Below are 17568 nucleotides of genomic sequence, written 5' to 3' on the forward strand. Positions count from 1 at the left end.
CACTAGGGCAGCCTGTACCTCAGGAAGCATAGGCTTCAGCCTCACCGAGGGAGGGACCACAGATGAACCGCGTACCACGGGCTGCACGGATCACACTTTCACCACAACTCCATGTCAGCTATTTACCCCAATCTGACAATTGAGGAAACTGGCTCCATAGATCACTGGGTTCTCAAGAAGTGGGACTAAAACAGCCCCTCCCTCTCCATCAAATAACAAATCCTGTGCTCTTCGTAGAATAGCATGGTGTCTCCCAGGCACTTAATGCTACTAGCTAGGGTTACAAAGGCATCGTTAATTGGGGGTGGCGTTGTGATAAAAGACAAGTGAATAGCCCAGGTTTGGGGCTAAGTCCCAGCTGCAGACAGCTAGCTAGCTCTGTGACCTGGCTACAGTCCCTTACTTACTGTGTCGGAGCTTCAGTCCCCTCCTCTGTAAAATGAAATGCTCCTCCCCATGCAAATGGTTTTGACTGCCTCGTGCTATTATGTTCCAAATATAAACAAAGTGTATAAAATTTGGATATTGTATGAGATTATGCACTTGACTATATGCAAACTTTCAATGAAAAATCTAGGCTAATTAAATAGCTGCACATTAATTAGAATAGGCTTATTGTTAATGTGTCAAAACAATTTCTCTTTGGTTTCTTTGCTTTTTTTCCCCTTTTCACAGACTAGCACTCAGTATAGAAATTATAGAATATGTTGTAACGCTGTGTAATTCCAAATAATTCCAGGTCTTCATACTATGATTGTTATGGGGCCTTTAAGGGAAACCTATTAAGTTAAACATAACGATTTGGTTTAAATTAGCTGAGTCTTGTAAATGGCACTGATTTTTCTGAGGCTACTTTATCTGAACTACTGCTTCAGAAAATTGTGTTTTCCTCTGTTAGCTTCTTGTGTGTTTCTTGATAACCATGAAAGTAGCAAAAGTATTTTTCAACACCATAGTCAAGCTTCTGTGTCACTGCACAGTCCTAGATGAAATGGCGAAAGATAAGACCCAGGAAGGATACATGAGCCCAGAAGATTATTCATCATTGACATTAAAGAGAAATAGAAATGGAAGTAACTGGGATTTAATAGTATACATGGTATACACGTATCCATGTAGAATGTATACACGCAGTATCCATGGTACGCAGGGAGGAGGGAATGTGAGTACAATGCAGTCAACCAGAGAGATGCACATGCAATCGGTGATTCAATTGCTCGAATTGCTTTTGTTTTTCTAAAACCATGAGCAGCACCACTTAATCTGAGTTATAGTTCATTCACCAAACTGCATAATTAAGACAAGCTGACTTCTAACTCTTACTCTGCGACCACAAAACTAAGATGTTAGACTGGTATATTACAGCCCCCACTCCCACCCTGCACCCCAAAATGCCAAGGATCTAGTCTTGCAAATACTAAATATGTGGTACCTGTATAGAAGCATATACCTATCTTAGTTTCCCATCTTCAGGCATGACATACCTCAGGCTTGGAAACTCCTCTGGAGATCAGAGCACTTGGTTCACAAAATGAAATAATCAGACATGAAAGCACACCAGTTCCTCCCATTGTTGTGTTGGGTTTTGATAATCCTTGTTATTCAGTGGTCACCTACTTTAACGGAAGGACGAATATAAGCACTCTGAAAACAAGCACTTCAAATGCAAATACTGATATTACATTCTAGCTCACATAGGAAGGTTAAATTTCAACGTCTCATTCCCTCAGAAATGCCTGTCTGCAGTTGTAAACTTTTGAGACCCCTAGCCCAGCTCTATTTGGTGAGCAGTGTCTCATGCCACAAAGACCATTGATCTAGGAGTCAGAAGACCTCTTTCCAACTCTGCTTCTTACTAGGTATGTACTTGGCCTTAAGTTTATTTGAAGCCTTAATTTTTTATCTCTAAAAAAGAGGGCTGTGTTTCCGTAGCTGGTCCTTTGAGAAAGTGCCCAGAATTCTACTGGCCCTACTCAAAAGCATATGTATGGCTTTGCTGCTTATTACAACTTCCACTGGTGCTGGAGAGAAGAGAAAACAAGTAGCTTAAAAAGTTTCATTTGTGAATAAGAGAAATCTACACCTACTTAGTCTTGAGATGCCCTTGACCTAAATCTACACTTTTCCTGAGAGACCGGGTTAAAATTAGAATTTCATCAGCAACTTCCTCAGAAACTATAAACAAAAGCGAAAAAAAAAAAAAACAAGGATGTGATCATTTAAAAAGAAATCCCTTTTTTTAAATCCCTCTTCCAGCACCTGCAACTCCTTGGCAACCACTGCTCTTTTTACTGTCCACATAATTTTGACTTTTCCAGAATGTCGTATAGTTGGAACCATACAGTATATAGCCTTTCAGGTTGTCTTCGTCCACTTAGTAATATTCATTTAAGTTTCCTCCATGTATTTTCATGGCTTGATAGCTCACTTCTTTTTAGCACTGAATAATATGCCTTTGGCTCCATGTACCACAGATTATTTATCCGTTTACCTTCTGAAGATAATCTTGGTTACTTCCAGGTATGACAATCATGAATAAAACTGCTATAAACATCTGGGTGCAGGTTTTTGTGTGAGGTTGCAACTCCTTTGGGTAAATACCAAGGAGTGTGATTGCTGGATTATATGGCAAGAGTATATTTAGTTTTGTGAGAAACCACCAAACTGACTTCCAAAGTGGCTGACCATTTTGCACTCCCACCAATAATGAATGAGATTTCCTGTTGTTCCACATTTCTGCCAACATTTAAAGCTGTCAGCGTTCTAGATTTTAGCCATTCTAATAGGAGTGTAGTGGTATCATTGTTTTAATTTGCATTTCCCTGATGACTTTTGATGTGAATTATTTTTTCATATGCTTATCTGCCATCTGTATATCTTCTTGGTGAGATTATTATGAAATAATCACTGCAGTAAGCTTAGTGAAAATCTGTCATCTCATATAGATACAAAATTAAAGAAATAGAAAGAAAGTGTTTCTCCTTGTGATGAGAACTCTTAGGATTTACTCTCATTAACAACTATCATATATAACATACCTCAGTATTAATATTTATCTTGTTGTACATTATATCCCTAGTACTTACTAATCTTATAACTGGAAGTTTGTACCTTTTGACTACCTTCATCTAACTCCCTCTCCCCCAACCCCTCCCCATAACTGCAAATCTGATCTTTTCTATGAGTTTGTTTTTGAATAATAATTAACCTTCAATATTATGGTAGTTCCTGGTGTACAACATGGTGATTCAATGTTTTTATACATTTCAAAGTGATAACTGCAATAAGTCTTGTTACCATCTGTCACACACAAATATAATACACAATTATTGACTATATTCCCCCACTGTATATTTCATACCCATGACTCATTTATTTTGTAACTGGAATTTTGTACCTCTTAATCTTCTTCACCTATTTCTCTAATTTCCCCACTCCCCTCCCCTCTAGCAGCAACCTATTTGTTTTCTGTATCTATGACTCTGTTTTATCATGTCTGTTCATTTGTTTTGTTTTTTAGATTCCACATAAAAGTGAAATCATAGAATATTTGTCTTTGTGTGACTTATTTCACTTAGTATAATACCCATTGGATCCATCCATTTTATTGCAAATGGTAAGATTTCATTCTTTACAATGGTAATATTCCATTATTATATTAGTGTGTGTGTGTGTGTGTGTGTGTATATATATATATATATAAAATGGAATATTACCATTTTTACCATATATATATCACATCTTCTTTATCCATTCATCTGTTGCTTAGCACTTAGGTTGCTTCCATATCTTGACTCTTGTAAGTAATGCTGCAGTGCACACAGGGGTACATGTATGTTTTCAAATTAGTGTTTTTGTTTTCTTTGGATAAATACTCAGGAGTGGAATTGCTGGATCATATGGTAGTTCTAGTGTTAACTTTTTGAGAAACCTCTGTACTATTTTCCATAGTGACTCTTTCAATTTCATTGATTCCTGATCTAATTTTTATTATTTCTTTTCTTCTACTTACTTTGGATTTAATTCACTCTTCTTTTTCTAGTTTCCTGAGATGGAAATATAGATATTGGTTGTAGGCATTTCTCCTTTTCTAATATATGCATTCAATGCTATGATTTTCATTCCTAACACTGCTTTCACTGCATCTCACATATTTTGATAAGTTGCATTAATTTTCATTTAGTTGAAAGTATTTTTTAAATTCATCTTCTTTGACTAATGTGTTATTTTAGAAGTGTGTTGCTTAATCACAACCTATTCAGGGACTTTCAAATTATCATTCTGTTGTTCATTTCTAGTTAATTCCCAGTTGGAATTCCATATAAGGTTCATAACTTAATTGTTATATCAAAGTGACTGAATATTTTGTTCAAATAGCAGTCAAAGAGCAGACATTGCATGATTTCTATTCTTTTAAATTTGTTAAGGTGTGTTTTACTCCAGAATGTGGTCTTGGTGAATGTTCATCTGGGTGAGTGCTCCATGTGAGCTTGAGAAGAGTGTGTATGAAGTAGTCTGTTGTTGGATGAAGTAGTCTGTAGATGTTATTATATACAGTTGATTGATGATGTTGTTGAGTTCAATTGTGTCCTTACTGACTTACTGACTTTTTGCCTACTAAATCTGTCCATTCTGATAGACAGGCACTGAAGTCTCCAATTATGACAGTGAATTCATCTATTTTTCTTTGTAATTCCATTAGCTTTTGCCTTACATGTTTTAATGCTACATCACTTTTTTTCTTAGCCAAAGGTATTTTGTAAACTTGTAAAAATTATATGAATAGTTTAATGCAAAATTCTTAAATGCTTAATACTTAAAATTATCATTGCTTCCCTTAAATAAAAATATTTTATTTAATAAAAATGATTAGCTCAGAATTGTACAGTATTTCTCATATAGATTTCTGCTGTATAATGCCAATCCTATGCAATACAATAAGAACTGCATCATTCACTGTTCATTTTTACCACTGCTCTTCTGAATCCTGAAGGGCAAGGAAGGGGTGCTCAAATAAACACGAAACAAAATACAATCCAAATAAACCGTGCAGAGTGATTCCTAATAGTTCTAAGTACATTTTGACTAAGCTCTTCAACCAGGGAACTAGGGGATAAATGCAGGTATTGTTCCAGGACTGATAAGAAGTTTTGTTTTTATAAGCGTGGTAAAAGCTTTGTACTAGAAGTCACAGTTTAAGGATGCATGTTCTTTAAATAGTTATTACACATATATAGTCTCTGTAAATACTAGAAATACATATTAGACAGGGTCTGTGTATCTCTCAAAAGTCGGGTACAGTTGTTTTGTTTTGTTTTGTTTTTAAGTAAAGTAACATAGTTTTCAAAGTCCACAGGAATCCTGCCTGAAGAGTTTGAACAGCTGCCAGTAACTCTCACTGTGCAGGAGTTACGGCATCTCTGTGACCCTTAGGGTTTGCCCAAACTGGATTTTCTGGCTTTCAGTATAGCAAGTGCATCTTTCACTGTGTGGAAGATAACATTCTTCACCGTAATTTATCTTCACAATTAGTATGAGTTTAGGACAGATAGCAGAATTCCTGAGTAAGCCAGAAACATTGTTTAACATGCTCTGGAGAGACAAAATATTCAGTCACTTTGATGCAACTATTAAGTTATGAACCTTTTATTGAAATTCCAACTGGGATAAATGCCACATCCCAAAGGAACTGTATAATAGCCCAGCCTTGAACTCCACACTCTTGATAAAGATGCTTTCTTAGCAATCAGTCTAAATACCAGGTCTGAAAACTGATAGAATCATGGCTGAAGGGTTTTCCTGAATTTGCTCTTCTGATGCCTTTAAAGAATTCTCATATCTTCACCAGCATATATTTGCCAGGGGCTCCTGACTTCTCCTTTCTTCCAATAAATTGCTTGATTGTGAATTCATGAGAACTTCCATCTTGCACAATTTTAAGGATTTCTTGGTCACTCTGTCCTTTGGGAATTCCCACATAGACCAGGACATTAGCTGCATCAGATATGTCTCAGTAAAGACATTGCTCCACATTTTCTGATCTTCTGAAATAATTAACCCATAAGCATTATGTCTTGGGACCCCAATCTCACCAAATAAAGTAGTCTGACAGTCTAGAGACAAAATTCAATTTGTCATCTCATCCGTGTATTCAAGCAATGGAATGTTGGCCATGAGATCATCAAACCTGGAGGGCATCATATCTCTAAAACTTCCCCCGATGGCCAGTCCTTAAATTTCCACATCAGTAATTCTATATCATTTTCCAAGAGATATGGAATATCTCCAAATCCATTCCAGAAGTCTCTTACCATGTATTCTGTGATGATTTCATTGGTCTTTGGTATAGACTAAATGTTCTGTGTCCCCCCAAAATTCATATGTTGAAACTTAATCCCCAGTGTGATGGTATTTGGAGGTGAGGCCTTAGGTTTGAAGGCAGAGCCCCCATGGGTGGGATTAGCGCCCTTAGAAAAGAGACCCCAGAGAGCTCCACTGCCCTCTTCCATCAGATGAGGACACAACAAAGACAGCCACCTATGAACCAAGAAGTGGACCCCACGAGATACCAAATCTACTGGAGCCTTAATCTTGAACTCCCCACCCTCCAGAACTGTAATAAATAGATGTTTATTTTTTAAGCTATCCAGTCTGTGGTGTTTTGTTACAGCAACTTGAGACTAAGACAGTTCTACAATTAACTAGATCTCCTTCCTGGTCACTAAACTCTTTGCTGAAGGATTCAGGTTTCCAAAATTCAGTGTTCAAGTTATGAAGCACTGCAGACAGCATCACTGGCTGCCCTGGTTTCCAGTACTCCCCCAGTACGTTCCAGTTGCTCTTGTTATTGGGATCCTGCAAGCACAGCAAGCAATTACCCTAATGCTAGGTATGTCACGCATCCTTGACGTTCTTACACAAATCAGAGGAAGACTTATTTTCCGCTAAAGAAGGAAAAATATCATCAAGGATTTTTGCTGTATTCTTAAGTCCACTTTATGTCTTTTTCCTTCCCTTGTGGGCAAGATCTGTCAGCCATTCTAAAGGGGAAGTGCTGCCCGGACAAGCCGCTTTCATGAGGCTAGCCGGCTTGCAGGCTGCAGCCCCGCTCACAGCTGCCGGTTCCAGCACTGAGGGATTCTGCAGGGGCACAGCATTAAGAAGAGATTTTTTTTCCCAACTAAGGAACTCTGTTTTATGTCTTCCGTTGAGGTCGATTTTGAAAAGAACTCAAATTGCCTGTTTGAACAATTTGCCTTTATTTCACATTTTGCTCTTACAAAATGAACCATCTTCAACGTCATAGAGAGCTTTTCTAAGAATGATCTGTGTAGACATCAAGTTCCTTGGTTCATGTACCTGACTTCTCATGTGTCTCAGCCAAGGAAAAGTCCTGTAGGTAACATCCCGATGGCAGTTTTTCTCCTTCATCTGGTAGCAGTCCACACACACTCCAAATTCACACTGAGGATGCAACTCATACAAGCTGAAGATGGTGGTATCACACACATCACACATTTCTTGAACACACCTGGCCACTGGCTCCCTAGCAACCCTCCAAGAGATGCTCTTACTGTATGCCTCCACAGTTGACTTGGCTTCCTTTTCAGAAATCATCATTTGACATAGTAGCCTCCAACACTGGCCAGGATGTATTTTCTATATCTATATCAGTCCCCACCACATTTTTGGTTAAAGGCAGTCGTAAGCTAATTCCTTCATTGTTAGTACAAACAAAAGCAGAACAGAAAAAAAAAAAGTTCTAAAAACCTAATAAATAAGGTTTCCTAGAATCTGTGTGAGGAGACTTGTGATCACACAGCTCCCCTTTCTCTTTCATCACTCACCTCAGGGAAACAGTGCCTAGGATGACTAAACTGACATTATTTTAGGTATATTAGGTCAGGAAAGCCTTGGGAAGCAAGAAGTAGAAAATCTGACTAAATAAGAAATGTCGTGATAGGTGGTTGTTGATATTGGTCAACCACTAAGGTAAAAGGAAGGTTTTGCTTGTTTGTATTTGGTTTCATATTTGTTGTTATTTACGGATGATAGGAACTGGACGTTTTATACCAAAGGAAATAAACAGTAACAGTCTGATGATGCAGGAGAGGAAAGAGTTAATCACGGGAGTGATGCTTTCTCCCTCAGCCAGGAATACCTCGCCAAACTCCAACCCAGGTGAAGCTCAACCTTCTGCCACGCTCCTGAACACAAGCAGCTGAACGTAGTGGAGAAAAAAAACCACACAACTAGTCTCACTGAAAATCCATGACCACACAGCGTAAAAGAGCACTTAACACTAACCAACAATCCTTCCATACTTTGTCAATATGATAGCTTCTCCTCTCTCAAAAATAACTCCATCACACATTCCTCTCTCTTCAAAAACGCACTTATGCCCTTCTACTCTGCCACTCTTAGTTGCCTGCCTCGCCTCCCACATCACGGAGCAAACAGGACCGATTAAACAGATGTCCTCTCATCTTCCCACCACCCAATCTCATCTTCCCATCACCCAGCCTTCCTACTTTTCTGTGCCTGCCTCCTTTCTTCTGTCTCCCCCTGTGGTCTGGACCCCACTTCATTATAACAGGACAGCAGCTGAAGGATAACTGCACACGTTCACCCAGGAACATTTAGGCTTTCTTAGAAGAAAAAACAAACCAGAAAATCGCTAAAACTCTACACAATAAAAATGTGACTAAATTAATGGAAAAATACAATCTCCTTGAAAAAGTTAGATTTGCAAATTTGACCTGGCAGAATTAGATCTGGTAGTAATAATGCACCCAAATAAAGTTCATATACTATGTGCCATCATCAATATAAATCATCATTAGAAAATTTACCCAGAAAATAATTCAAGTAAAATCAAAATGAGAATAGAAAAGTGAGTATATTGTAACTGTAAAAACCAATCAAAGCCATAGTCATTAAGGTGCTGATATTTAGAAACAAAGTCAAAACCATCTTGTATAAAAATATTGGGAAAAAGTTCCCCACAGAGCGGTCAAAAAGCCCTATCCTAATTTGTGTACTTCCTTCCAGACCTAGTCCCGTGTGTTCAGACAGCACAGGAGAGCTCACTCCCCACTGGTCCAGCTTAGGGTCCTGCAGCATAATCCGTTTGTCAGCCCCGTCCCTTCTACACCTCCACCACACCAACAGGTCCCCTCCGGTAAACAGGATGCCCGGAGGACATTGCAAGCAGATGTCTCAGTGGGCAGCCAGGCAGCGGCAGGAAGAAAACTGGTGGCATGGACTAAGCACAGTCATGCTGGACATCAGCTGGTGGGAACATGGTACAGACAGAGGACTGTTCCCCCAGAGTGTGGACTGAAAGATATCAGCAGGCATAGGCCCCGAGGCAGGCTATGTGAAGTTCTCCTTCACAGGAAGTCTGGGCAGTTGCCTGGCTGGCAGGTCTCTGATCCAATTGTGATCCAACATGGAGCCTCACAGCAGTCCTTCCTCAGACCAAGCGCCCTCACGCCTTCTCTGCAGGGGCTCTCTTTTGGACCAAATTTTCCATTTGGGGGCTCCTGGTAGTTTACCTTCCTTTCCTATCCCCAGCTTTTCCTCTGGCTCCATTTGCCCAATAGACTTCTTCCATTTCTTTTGTAATTTTTTTTTTAGAATTCCAATAATTTATTTTACTAGAAAAAAATTTAATATTCAGTCTCACTAGTAATCAAAGATAAATTCTATAAAATAACAGTGAGGTACCATTTTCACCTATCAAATTAGCAACGGTTGACAAAATAAAGGCGGGCGGATATCATTCAGAGCAGGTGAGGGACTACAAATTAGCTCAATTTTCTGGAAGATGATTGGGCAAGACTTACCAAAATCCTTTAAATGTTCACACTCCTTAACCCAGTGATTCTACTTCTAGGAATCTATCTTTTTTTCTTCTTTTTCATTTTTACTGAGCTATAACATTGTTTAAGGTGTACGATATGTTGGTCTGATACACTATTTTGCAAAATGACCACCACAGTGTTAGCCAACATCTCCATTAGGTCATATAATTATCGTTCGTTTTTTGTAGTGAGACCACTTAAGATCTACTCCTTAGCAACTTCAAGTAAATAATACAGTATTGTTAACTATAATCATCATGCTGTACATCAGATCCCCAAAACTTCTTCAGGTTATAACTGGAAGTTTATACCTTTGGCCAGCATCTCCCCATATCTCCTACCCTTCATTCAGCTCCTAGTAACCAGGGTAGAAAACTCTATCAATTCAACTTTTTTTTTTTTCAGATTCCACATATGAGTGATATCATACAGGATTTGTCTTTCTCTGTCTGATTTATTTCACTTAGTACAATACCCTGAAGGCCCATTCCAAGCCGTTTCCCGCTCTGTGTTTAAAGAGCTTGGTAGTAGACTCTCCAGCCTAAAAATAAGCACAAAACACTAAAAAATCAGTGACTCTTCTTGGATCCATGAGAGGGGAGGGTACATGGCAAACGTCAGGCCCCAAGGTTGGAGAGACAGACAGGCAAACACAGGGAGTCACGGCTTACCTGAGCAGAAATGCACTTGGCAGACATCACCGCAGGGAAGAAAACCGGAATTTTAACTGACGAATTTCTGGAGGCTCAGTGGCGACAACTCAGAGTTAAAAACCCCAGGGGACCCAGGCATAGGGAGCCCCCACAATATTCACTTCCAGGAGCTTGAGCAGCTTCCCACAGTAAATGTTGGAGAGAAGTTCCCGCCTGCTTTCAGCAGCAGGAAGGACAAAGGACCCATTTTGAAATACGCCAGCACACTCCGTTCGTCTTAACAAGGCCTGCCCACAAGAGAAACTAGTGAACCAGAGCCTGACCTGCTGGAGGATTGTCAGCGCCTAACTCACCTGGGGGAAGGAAAATACTCCAGGTGGCTCTAGCCTTTCAAGTGGGGGAAGGAGAATACCAGCGCCAGCCCACTCAGCCAGCCCTCCCACCCACGGGGGGAGGAAAAAACTGAGAAGCACTTGTGAAGTTCCCAGTCCAGTAGCGTAGCTCACTGGAAGGCTGAGACCTAATCATAGGACTTAGGGTGCTTCCCCCCCAGGCCCATGCATACCTCACCACCTGGTTACTAAAGGCCAATTTACAGCAGTTCCTTTTACCCAGTCCATCATGTCTGGCTATCCAAAAAATTACAAAGCTTACTGAAAGTCCAACAGTGCCTACATAGTACTGCAATAGATGAATATGTCATATTTTATTTATACAATCTCTCATCTACATTGAAATTCTCCACTATCCTAAAACAATAAAAACCGCTTGCACATATATATAGTGCAATCAGATGGTAAATTTCCTTAGGATATATTTCTTACAGTTATTTGCCAGAAGTTTGAAAATAATAGATTATCAGCTAGTTTAAGAAACAGATACTGTATGATACCACTTACATGTGGAATCTAAAAAGTACAACAAACTAGTGATTATAACAAAAAAGAAACAGACTTAGAGAGAACCAGCTAGTGGCTACCAGTCGGGAGAGGGAAGGAGAGAGGGGCAATATAGGAGCAGGGGATTAAGGGGTACAAGCTATTAGGTATAAAATAAGCTTCAAGGATATACTGTACAGTGCAGGGAATCCAGCCAGTATTTTGTAATAACTGTAAATGGAGTATAACTTTTAAAAATTGTCAATCATTATATTGTACATCTGTAACTTATATAATTTTTTAAAATCTAAAAAAAAAAACCCAACTTCAGGTCAGTCTGGGAAAGTTAATGACCACATATTTAACTTTTTTCTCTTCCTAAGATATTCATATTAATTTTTTGAACAGGGTAAAAAAAAATCCTTGGATTTCAAAGAATACATAGAGAAAGGTAAATCTATTTCTCAAATGTTTCTCAGTCCCTACTTCTCTCCCCAAGTTTTTATCTATCCTTCTAGAAATCAGTGTGGATCATACAAAAAAGAGCCATTTTTGTGGCTCAAACACAGTTTAAAGGTTTAAAGAAATACAATATGTTTCCACCTAATACTATAGGCACAAATAAATGATCATAATATACTCAGTGACTTTGTCACATATATCAGTATGTCTTGCTATCAACTTCTTAGTGGGAACAAAATATCTGAAAATCAGGTTATAAAAATTAAAAGTCAAGGGATGTAGAGGAGGTCTTGGGTGTGGTGCTATTTATTTCCCTAAAATGAAAAACGGTTTCCTTTAACTTGAAGATGGAGCAACACTTTTGAAGTCTATAAATTGCGTAAACAAATGATAAGGAGACATTGTATGAAGAGTATCCCTCACTAACAAAGCTTAATGATTTCCTACACAATCCGAGACAGCCCAGCCTCGGGCTATGCAGGCATGCAGGCTAGGGGGCGCTATTGTCCAATACGAACGCGCTGGTTCCGGTTGCCAAGATTTGAGGATGAAATTGCCTAGAATAGTTTTTGCACCGTTAAAGGACCATCAGTGAATAGTTTGTCTGTTCCAATCCCACTTCCTGAAGTAGCTTTTCTGCTAGAAAAGCAAGAAGAAATTATTAAATCTTCTTAGCTGTGTGAGTGAAGTATCTTTTCAAGGAAATCTCAGATCATAGAGCTGGAAGAAATCTTGGAAAGTCCAAGGTTCTTAACAGGGAGTCAGGTCCGTATTGCCTGTGGCATTTTAGCTAATGGCCCAAGGGCAGCAAAATGATACTTTTTTTTCAAGGTTGGACCCACATCTTTGGACACTGTAGCACTGGAAAGTGATCCTTCCTGTTTTCATTGTGCAGCTTTTCTGGATTACTGCTCAGTCACCTCTTCAAAAGACCTCCTTATTATTCTCTCCTCAAAGTATATCTGGAATCACTATATCCTGGTCAACTCTGCTGACCCATACAATACATTTTCTCACTCCCAGTCTCTGAAATAAATTTACCCCCATACACAGTATAAATTCTGCCTGTTCATGTATTGAGTTTATTCTGACCTTTCCCTTGCCTCTTGGTTGGGCACAGGTGTTCCTGTTAGTTTCTAACTTAAAAGCATTAGATTCTGTGTTAAGGTAACTGTTTGTTTCAGTGGGAAAATATGTTTCTGTGTCAGATTAGAAATGGTGGTTTGGCTTCCAAGCCAGACCGCCAGAAACTATTTAATTTATACTTTACCTGAACCAGGATGCTGATGCCCCCTTTTCAGTTATACCTTCATTCCACTGAATAAGCACTGGATAGGCATTCATTGGAAAATGCTGCTATGGTTCTGATGTAGGACACTAGGAATAAAAATTTCACTTAACTTCAGTAGAAAGTATGTCCACTGGCTGTACAGTCAGAACGGATGGCCAGGCCTTAGTCTCAACATTCACTCACTGTATTTGAAGTGAGTCAAATACAAATTTGAAGTGAGGACCACCCCTGGTCCTCAGGTCTACTCTTGTTTTGTGTTCAGTAGTCATTTATTTGAAAAATAGTGTGTAGTGGCTCTCAAGCTAATAGAAGAATGAAAATATGGCAAAACTGAAGTGGGAGCAGTTAGTTCAGACAGTATTTAGTCTGATAATTAAATGAATGAGCCAAAGTAAGCCTACAAATACAGCCACCCCTTTTATTTAAAGTTAGAAGCAGATATGCAGGGAGCATTAGGACAACACCAAAAAAGAAACCTTGAAGACTTCTCTAAATCTTGTCACAGTATTCTCAAAATGGAAATAAAAGAGGGTAGGGAGAAACTAAAGATGGAGAAGATAGAAAGGTTATCAGGGTGCCTCTGTTGAGGAGCAGGGTCAGTTCCTACAGCCTAGTTGGGTGTGGTTTGTTCTGGTTCACTTGTAAATGATTGTATGAGGTCTTCCTAAAAGCAACAATGATGATGCAGCTGCTGGGTGACCAGTTTACATCATCCCATGAACAAGAACAGACCTGGACAAGATTAAAGACTCCAGGTCTGACTTACATTCCTAACCCTCTTTCAACTGCCTCTCAAATTGCTTATAAGGTCACCAGCAATGAGGCATACACGTGTGGATGACTCTGTGAAAATCCACCATGACTAATGGAAATAAATCCCAGGGTCTGGTCCAGTATCAATCTCATCCTATTTGTAAGGAGAAGACAGCAGTATTTTGTGTGTGGACAATGGTTCATTAACACAAGTCATGTTTTTCAGAGTATCAGAGTGTTTAAAAAGTGGACACATTCACTGCACAAAGACAAATGTTCTCACACTGAACAGAAGGTAAATACAGTTAGCAATGTTTTCCCTCTTTGATGAACTTTGCCGTATGGATGGAATACAAGGGGAAATAGAAGAAATGATTATGGAATAAGTAGCAAATGTTTCCTGGTGGCTGGTTTACATAAGATTAAATGCAATTACCTGTTCCTCTGACTCACTAAAAAGTTTCTCAGTCCAAGAGGCAAGGTCTGCATCTGGTATTTGAGGCAAGTCAAAGGCCTTTCTGATAACTTACCTACCAGAATAGCCACATTTGTACAGGTCATGTGAATAGACTAATCCATCATCAACTGCAGTCATCTAACAGAGAAAACTTCCCTAGGAAATACACCAATCCTGGTAAGATTGAGGTGTTGTAATGGATGGTGAGTGCTCTAAAAAAGGAAAGAGTTTTGCTTTTATAGGACTACAGGATATATTCCTTAGTTGAACTCAGGACACATTGTGTCATGAAATACAGCTAAAAAATATGAATTTGTAGAGGTACCAACTGTGAGTTCTCTGCTGGAAAAATGTAAAAGGTACAAAAGGAGCTAAGATCTTGAAAAGCAGCCTTTCTCCTCATGGAAGCCTTAAGCTTAAATCCCACAAGCTTATTCTGAGACAAAAAGCATTACATTCTTCTTGAATATTACTGCACACTTGCATACATCTTTCTGCCAGGGAAGACCTCAGATTACCATCAAACAGACGAAATTATAGTCTTCCTACTCTGTATCACATGTAAAGCCACACTGTCATCTCCTCTGGAGATGAAACAAGAACCTTCCAACCATGTGATCTCAGTCATAATAAGAATCCACTTCTGTGCATCTCAAAATGGATCCAGCAATGACAAGCTGTACCAACCCTAGAGTTGTTAAAACAACAACAACAAAGTTCAACTATATTTGACCCAGTTGAAGACACTTGTTTAATGTCTGACCGTTTTTTGATTAGAAGGAAATTACAAAAATAGTAAAAACAATTTGTTTAGACAAGCTTGACTTTTTAGTAATTGATCAGTAACAAAAAAAACTAACTTATTCTTTTCACCATTTGGTGCATACACACTGCAGATAATATATTGAGACTTTCAAAAATAATGACTCATTATAATGTAAATTCTCTTTACAGACTCTCCCATATAAACTGAACTGTATTTTAGAGGTCTCATTTAAGAATTTGGGGTCTCATTTAAAAGCATGATTTCTCTAAACCACTGGCCTAGGACAAGATGATTTTAGGCTAGAAGTGATTTAGAAGGAATTTACAGAAAATAGAGACAAATGTTTTTTCTAGGATGATTCTGAATGAAAAGTTATCACATTTACTTTCTTATAATTTTTTCCCAACCGCTGCTATTCATAAAAACTTTATAAATTTTAGGCTATTGACTTTTCTAAGTAACATAGCACTTCATCCTACAATTAGACTAGAGAAGAACTTTTGGCACAATAATTTCAGAGCATTTAAACTTTGACATGAGGCAATGCCAGTCATTCTGTCTGCACTAGATGCTCCACCAACATCTGTAGAGTCACCCCCCGCATGAATTAACAGGTTAGACTTTCAGTAACACACTCCACTATAGTCAGGGTACAAACAGGAAATAATTTTCTTTTCAGCTTACCAAATCAAATCTACATAATTTGTTATAGTAAGTTCTCCTGTGATTATGAATGTTAGCAAGTTTATAATGCCATTTCAGCATAAATGAGTTAATCTCGATTTTATGAATCTATTTTAAGCCATCTGTCTGAAATCACATTATGTTTAAGAAATGTGTTACTGTTTATTTTAGTGCACTAAAGTAAATGTTTCAAAGTTAAAAAAAAAATCATACCCAAAAGCAAAGGCTTTTGCTTTATTCTTCTCTATTCATTCAGAAAGAATCTTAATAAAAGAATTTAAAATGTTTAAGGTTTTTTTTTTAAAGAAATACCTTGTCAGTAAGCATGCATCATTAAACTCCATCTTTTAAAATACGTTGCATTGCATCCTATCACAGAGTGTTTGGCAAGCAGTTTTGAAGCTCATAGTCCTGATGTTCCCTGTATGTAGCTAGGATGCAAGTTACATCCTTCTCAGGGTATTGTCAACCACAGAAGTCCAAATTCAGATTTGAACAAGTGAGGACAAGTCATGAGCAATCCAGAATTGGGAAAAGACAGAACTTGGCGTTGCAAAATCTGGGATGAAGTCCCTGCTCAGTCCCTTACTAGCTAAGAAAACTTGGGTTAGTCACTTAATCCCTTTTAAGCCTCATTTTCCACATCTATCAGTTAAGAATAATATGTTACTTCAGCAGGTGTTTGGGCATTCAAGTGACATAATGGAAATGTGTATACCTTATACATTTTTAAATGCTCTACAAGGGTTATTTTAAAATATTTAAAAAATAAAATCTGAGATAACTTCCTGGCTGAGCAGGGCTTTCAGGAATTCTTTAAATAATCAAAAAAGAAGGGGCACCAGAAATTGAACTTGGCACCATTAAGTATGAGACAGTCATAAGTCGTGCTCACGTCCCAGGCCAGTGTACTCACTGCAGGACCCCCATGCCCTCTGATTGTGGAAGATCTGCTCTGGAGACCTGGGAGCCTAGGGGAAATTTTTCAGGCTTTGGAATGATTATGACTAGTTGGTTTCTTCACTCATTCTCCGTACTAGGCTCTGAAGATGCAGGGAGGACTCAAAGCCAAGGCACCTGCACTTCTGAAGCTTAGAGGCTAGTAAGAGAGACACGGCTTCAGCAAGTAATTAACCAAATACATAAAAGCAGTGAGAAGCCTTTAAGGGAAGAGTTCAGGAGACTCGGAAGCATATGAGAGATGGGCTTCAGGTATTTTGGGGTTGTCAGGAGGCTTTCCCGGGAGGGTAACATTTGGGCTAAAACATGAAGGTTGATCAGGCAGCAACTAGCTGAAGCTGGGGCAGGGCAGAGGACGGTAGAAATATTTCAGGCAGAGGGAACTGTTTTAGCAAAGATACTGAGACCAAATGAACTGAAAGGAGGACGTGTTGTTGGAGCCTGACTGGTGGCAGTAGGAGAAGCAAGCAGGAGCCAGTCTTTATTTGAGAGCAGAGAAGTGACAAGATTGCTTTTCTGAAATAACACTATGGAGAGTGAATTGGTGGGCAGGGAGACAAACGTGAAAAACGGTGAGCTTGCCTAACAGGGAAAGTCTGAGTCAACAGAGAGAATTTGCTGGCTTCACAAGAGGTACAGGCAACATCCCATATCTATGGATGTACATTAACAGAGAAGCTTTAGGAATAAGTCTTGAGGGGCTCCAACTTTTAAAGTCTCAAGAGAGGAGGTTAAGAAAAGACTGAAAAATAGAGATAGGAAGATAAGAGGGATGTTAAGAGCCATAAGGAGAAAAAT

The 17568-nt window shown here is 38.9% G+C and overlaps 1 pseudogene; it reads right to left on the reverse strand.

Annotated features, from left to right (window-relative positions):
• Positions 1-5429: 5429 nt before the first annotated feature.
• On the reverse strand, positions 5430-9123 carry LOC102540008 (lysine-specific demethylase 3A pseudogene; annotated as a pseudogene).
• Between the last annotated feature and the right edge of the window lie 8445 nt (positions 9124-17568).

This window comes from Vicugna pacos, chromosome 5, assembly GCF_048564905.1.
Source record: "Vicugna pacos chromosome 5, VicPac4, whole genome shotgun sequence".
In the NCBI taxonomy this organism is placed as follows: Eukaryota; Metazoa; Chordata; class Mammalia; order Artiodactyla; family Camelidae; genus Vicugna; species Vicugna pacos.